At 42.1% G+C, this 5051-nt stretch overlaps 1 pseudogene; it reads right to left on the reverse strand.

Moving 5' to 3' along the window:
- The window catches only part of LOC102251824, a 5153-nt pseudogene extending 1285 nt beyond the window's left edge, over nt 1-3868 (reverse strand).
- Between the last annotated feature and the right edge of the window lie 1183 nt (nt 3869-5051).

The following is a 5051-nucleotide window of genomic DNA, read 5'->3' on the forward strand; positions in this document are numbered from 1 at the left end:
TGAGGGCCGTTTTCAGGCTGGCAGGCAACTGAAGCTCCCAGCCTCTTTTTTTTTTCTTTTTTTTTTATTCTGGGATTTATTTACCCTTCTATAGCGTCACTGGAGCTGAGAGCCAGCTCCAGCTCTGAGGCCGAAGCTGGCTGAAAGCAGGTATCTGGAGCTTGTTTAGCTTCTATAATTGCAACTTTGTTGCTTAGAGTATAGCTTATAGCCAGCCAAGGCAGGCGGGGAACCTTGGCTTCCTCCATCACTGGAGCAAGCAAGCCCCCTGTTCGCTTCAGCTGCCTGGCTGCCGGCCGCCATCTTTGTTGGCAGTTAATTTGCATATCCTGCTGATTAGCCAATGGGAAGCGTAGCGGAGATATGGTTAATTACCATGTTTGTCTATTATTAGATAGGATATCAAAAAACTTTTTTTTTTGAGGCAGGCAAGCTATAACTATAGAGAAGAAGCTTGAGAAAAGTACAGTAATCAAACTTAAAAACATCTTAGATGTACCAGGGTACATCATGACCCCTATCAATGTATCACTTAGAAATAGTTCAGAGAGAAAGTGGTTAAAGATGTCAAACCACTTTGGAAAGTCTTCATCTCCACAATTCTCTATCAATGTAAATATCACTAGAGGCCTGGTACATGAAATTTGTGCACTCACTGGGACGGGGGAGGGGGGGGGGGCTCAGCCTGGATTGCAAGAGGGTGCAGGCCAGGCCAAGGGATCCCACTGGTGCACGATCAGGGCCGGGGAGGGACCGTGGGAGGGCTCCAGGGCGTGTCCGGCCCATCTCACTCAGTCCCAATTGGCCGGGCCCCGGCAGCAAGTTAACCTACCGGTGGGAGCATCTGCTCCCTGGTGGTCAGTGCACATCATGGCGACTGGTCGACTGTCTGCCCCCTGTTGGTCAGTGCACTTCATAGTGAGCAGTTGAGGGGCCTTAACATACCATTGGCATATTACACTTTGGTTGAACGGCTGACAGGACAACTTAGCATATTAGGCTTTATTTTATAGGATTGTCTCTGAGAGGTTCTATCTTCCAACTGGTTTTTAAAATTCTTGCTCCTGTTCCTCAGGCTGTAAATAAATGGATCCATAATGGATGTTATGACTGAATAAAACATGGCAATAAAACATGGAGGGATGCAGACCACTGTATCCCTCCATTCATTTTCTTGGAATTTGGATGCATGTAGGTAAATGTGGTCAAGCCATAGGAAAAGTAAACAAGGAAATGAGAGCCACAGGTAGAAACGGCCTTGAGCCTTCCCTCACCTGACTGTATCTGAATCACAGCAGAGATAATATTCTGGTAGAAGTTAAGGATAAGGGAGAAGGGACCTAGAAGGATCACACCACCCATTGCAAAGAGGGCCATCTCAGGTTAATAGGTTTCTACTGAAGCCAACTTCAAGACTGCAGGAGGTTCACAAAAATAATGATTAATTACATTATGTTCCCAGTATGTGAGACATAAAGTAAATGCTGTGTCTACTAGAGACACAAATGAGCCACTGGCCTAAGATCTTATGACCAGCTGGAGAAAAACCCTCTGGCTCATGAGGGTGGAATAGTGAAGGGGCTGCAGACATCCACATAATGGTCATAGGCCACCACTACTAGGAGGGAGCTCTCTGTCCCTCCAGCTGTTAGGAAAGAAATCATCTGAATTGAGCACCCAGCAAAGGAAATGTTCTTTCTCATTACCAGCAAATAGAATAGCATTTGGGGGACAATTATTGTAGAGAAACAGAGAGTTAAATTATAGGTTTTTCTAAGGAAAAAGTACATTGGGGCATGAAATTGAGAATCAAGGTGCATTACCACTGTGATGAGAAGATTTACAAACACACAGCAGGTAGACAACATGAAATACCACACACAGCACGATCTGGGTCTGCTGATCTGAAGACCTTGGTCTTCTGTGCCCATTGATGTTTATTCCTGTCTACACCTCAGCATAAATGCAGCAATTAAACATTGATAATGGAGCACCCAATCCTGAAAGTGACGGTCTTCTTGGAAGTACAAATGAATTTGCTTAAAAAAAATTCTTGTAAATATTTAAGACACTTGAGTCGGCCTGGTGATCAAATCCCTCTAGTATTAGCTACAACAATCAAGGCTTAACTAGAACAAGACTGCACACAAAGACCACTAGGGGGTGCACCAAGAAAGCATAAAAAATGCAGAGACAAAAAAACATGACAGAAATGGAGGATACAGAGCTAAAAAACTCAATTTTGAGGGCTTGCAAAAACGTGCAAGAAGCTGCCAATAAACTTGAGGAGAGACTCACGAAAATTAATGAGACCCTCGATGTTATGATAAAGAACCAACTAGAAATTAAGCATACACGGACTGAAATAAAGAATATTATACAGACACCCAATAGCAGACCAGAGGAGCGCAAGAATCAAGTCAAAGATTTGAAATGCGAAGAAGCAAAAAACACCCAACCGGAAAAGCAAAATGAAAAAAGAATCCGAAAATACGAAGATAGTGTAAGGAGCCTCTGGGACAGCTTCAAGCGTACAAACATCCGAATTATAGGGGTGCCAGAAGATGAGAGACAGCAAGATATTGAAAACCTATTTGAAGAAATAATGGCAGAAAACTTCCCCCACCTGGTGAAAGAAATGGACTTACAGGTCCAAGAAGTGCAGAGAACCCCAAACAAAAGGAATCCAAAGAGGACCACACCAAGACACATCATAATTAAAATGCCAAGAGCAAAAGACAAAGAGAGAATCTTAAAAGCAGCAAGAGAAAGAGGCTCAATTACCTACAAGGGAATACCCATACGACTGTCAGCTGATTTCTCAACAGAAACTTGGCAGGCCAGAAGGGAATGGCAAGAAATATTCAAAGTGATGAATACCAAGAACCTACAACCAAGATTACTTTATCCAGCAAAGCTATCATTCAGAATTGAAGGTCAGATAAAGAGCTTCACAGATAAGGAAAAGCTAAAGGAGTTCATCACCACTAAACCAGTATTATACGAAATGCTGAAAGGTATCCTTTAAGAAGAGGAAGAAGAAAAAGGTAAAGATACAAATTGTGAACAACAAACATGCATCTATCAACAAGTGAATCTAAGAATCAAGTGAATAAATAATCTGATTTACAGAATGAACTGGTGATTATAATGAATCAGGGACATAGAAAGGGAATGGACTGACTATTCTTGGGGGGGGGAAAGGGGAATGGGAGATGCGGGAAGAGACTGGACAAAAATCGTGCACCTATGGATGAGGACAGTGGGTGGGGAGTGAGGGCGGAGGGTGGGGCGGGAACTGGGAGGAGGGGAGTTATGGGGGGGAAAAAAAGAGGAACAAATGTAACCTGAACAATAAAGATTTAAAAAAAAAAATTTAAGACACTTGAATGTCAACAATTTTCATTCTTATGTTCCTACTGAAGCTATCTTACATTTTGTATGGATTTGAAAAAATATAGAGTTCTCCTGGATGATTTTTCCTCCCATTTTTCTAGTTTACTTTTCAATCAGCAGACTTTCACTTTCATTTCATCAAGAAGCAGAACCAATACTTCTCTTTTATGTTTCCAGGGGATTCTTTATCATTTTTCCAAGCAGGAAGAAACTTTTAAGAGACCATTTTAGATCATACTACAGCCACAATCCTGGTCCTTTCCTAAATTCTTCACTGGATCAGAGAATCAAGACTTGAAGCAGTGCTCAAGAGTAAGGCATGATCAAACCCCATGATCATAGAGCCAAGATAGTTGAGATGAGGACAAACTTAGGCAGCACCACCCACTGTGGAAATAGGGAGGGCCGCTTTACGGAGACCAAATGCAGCCCTAATAGCTGCCTGCATAAAGTGACTTATCTGGCATAACATTGTTCGAGCTCATTCATGCTACAGAATATCAGTAGGAAATCAGTCTCTGGTCCAACGCTGTGAAACCAGGCAGGAAACATCATTCAAAGTCTTTACATTGCTGTATATCAGGAACAAGTGAGGAATAGTATGGCTCGATCCAAGCTAATAAGGAAGGAGATTAGAAGGAGTGGGGAAGGTAGCAGGGTCATGGGAAAATGCCTGATATCCCTGAGAAGGATTGAGGGACTAGTCCTAGAACTTCCCATTAAAACAAAGATGTCAGAACAGACATGAAGGGAAAATTTTACCTGAAGATAGTTGAAGGTGTGTATGAGTGTCAAGTTGACAAGGGATGGACTGTGATGGTCAGTTTTGTGGGTGTGTTTGTTTTTTTAAATCTTTATTGTTGAAAGTATTATATATGTTCCTGTTTTCCCCCCATTAACCCCCAAAAAAAAACCCCGGCCCAGGCCTTTACCACCCTATTGTCTGTGTCCATGGGTTATACATATATGCAAACAAGTTCCTTCATTGATTACCTTCCACCCACCCTCCACCTACCTTCCCTCTGAGATTCCTCACTCTGTTCCATGATTTTATGTCTCTGGATCTACTCCGTTCCATGATGGTCAGTTTTATGTGTCAACTTGACTAGGCTTTAGCCTTAGTTTTTCAATGAAACACTAATCTAGGTGTTGCTGTGAAGGTATATTGTCAACATGATAAAAGTCCATAATAAATTGACTTTAAGTATTGGAGATTATTCTAGATCAGGGGTCCTCAAACTTTTTAAACAGGGGGCCAGTTCACTGTCCCTCAGACCGTTGGAGGGCCGGACTATAGTTTTAAAAAAAACTATGAACAAATTCCTATGCACACTGCACATATCTTATTTTAAAGTAAAAAAACAAAACGGGAACAAATACAATATTTGTATTTGCATGTGGCCCGCGGGCCGTAGTTTGAGGACCCCTGTTCTAGATAATCCAGAGGAGGCTGATTCTATCATTTTCAGCATTCTGTCATCTGAACAGCAGAACTGAGGTTCCTTCAGAAAGGAGAAATTCCACTGGTGGGAAACAGCTTTAGTTCATGCCTGAGAGTTCTAGGCTACCCTTCCCGAAATTCAGAATTCAGCCCTATGAATTTCAGATTTACCTTGCCTACCCCCACAATTGCATAAGCCAGTTCCATGTAATAA

The sequence above is a fragment of the Myotis brandtii genome, unplaced genomic scaffold (assembly GCF_000412655.1).
Source record: "Myotis brandtii unplaced genomic scaffold, ASM41265v1 scaffold422, whole genome shotgun sequence".
In the NCBI taxonomy this organism is placed as follows: Eukaryota; Metazoa; Chordata; class Mammalia; order Chiroptera; family Vespertilionidae; genus Myotis; species Myotis brandtii.